This window comes from Elephantulus edwardii, unplaced genomic scaffold (assembly GCF_000299155.1).
Source record: "Elephantulus edwardii isolate Elephantulus edwardi_28Jun2011 unplaced genomic scaffold, EleEdw1.0 scaffold02729, whole genome shotgun sequence".
NCBI lineage: Eukaryota > Metazoa > Chordata > Mammalia > Macroscelidea > Macroscelididae > Elephantulus > Elephantulus edwardii.
In genome coordinates, this window is record NW_006402479.1 from 1 (window position 1) to 577 (window position 577).

Here is a 577-nt window from a genome sequence, read left to right on the forward strand (position 1 = left end):
GTTGTCATTCAGATTCAATGAATTTTGAGTCCAGAATTTTGCTCAGAATTGTCCACTGATAGAGGTTCCATTTGTGACAGAGTTTTTCCATTAAACCTTAAAACTTGAAACTCACTAACTTCCATTCTAAATGGACTCATACCTGGATCCACCCTGAATTCCGAAGGCTGTAAATCCTATAGGAGCAGATTACTCATCTTTTCCTCTGAATTATCTACTAGATCAGACTGAGCAGAGAGGCATGACGTCTGGGTTAGCAGCAAACTCCCTACATATTTCACCAGAGTTTTAAAGAAGGAAAATCTAAATAATCCCCAAAAACAATTGTGGGACAGTAGGAAGATTTTTTTAAAAAGTGACTTAGGTATACTTGAGCCTATAAATTTCTTACTCTAGACACACCAACAGACAAATCATGCACTAATCTTTAATTTTTTATGTACCAAAGGGCAACATCAGTGTCCTAAAGGACACAAAATTACTAAACAAGTGCTTTCATGACAATATCTGAATAGAAAAAGAGTCAGAGCAGAGAACAATTTTAGTTCAGTCACTAAGGAATTCAGATTTCCCTGGC